This window comes from Lipotes vexillifer, unplaced genomic scaffold (genome assembly GCF_000442215.2).
Source record: "Lipotes vexillifer unplaced genomic scaffold, Lipotes_vexillifer_v1.1 scaffold422, whole genome shotgun sequence".
Lineage (NCBI taxonomy): Eukaryota > Metazoa > Chordata > Mammalia > Artiodactyla > Lipotidae > Lipotes > Lipotes vexillifer.
The window spans coordinates 775,092-775,476 of record NW_006779087.1 but is presented as its reverse complement, the minus strand read 5'-3'; positions in this window follow the sequence as shown (position 1 = coordinate 775,476).

The window sequence follows — 385 nt, the reverse complement described above, 5'->3', positions numbered from 1 at the left end:
CCAAAAAAAAAAAAAAAAAAAAAAAAGAATTTAGATACAGGGCTTCCTTGGTGGTGCAGTGGTTAAGAATCTGCCTGGCAAGGCTGGGGACATGGGTTCAAGCCCTGGTCCGGGAAGATCCCACATGCCATGGAGCAACTAAGTTCATGTGCCACAACTACTGAGCCTGCGCTCTAGAGCCCGTGAGCCACAACTACTGAGCCCTCACGCCACAACTGCTGAAGCCCGCACGCCTACAGCCCGTGCTCCACAACAAGAGAAGCCACCGCAATGAGAAGCCCTCGCACCGCAAGGAAGAGTAGTCCCCACTCACCGCAACTAGAGAAAGCCCATGCACAGCAATGAAGACCCAACACAGCCAAAAAAATAAATAAATAAAACAAAT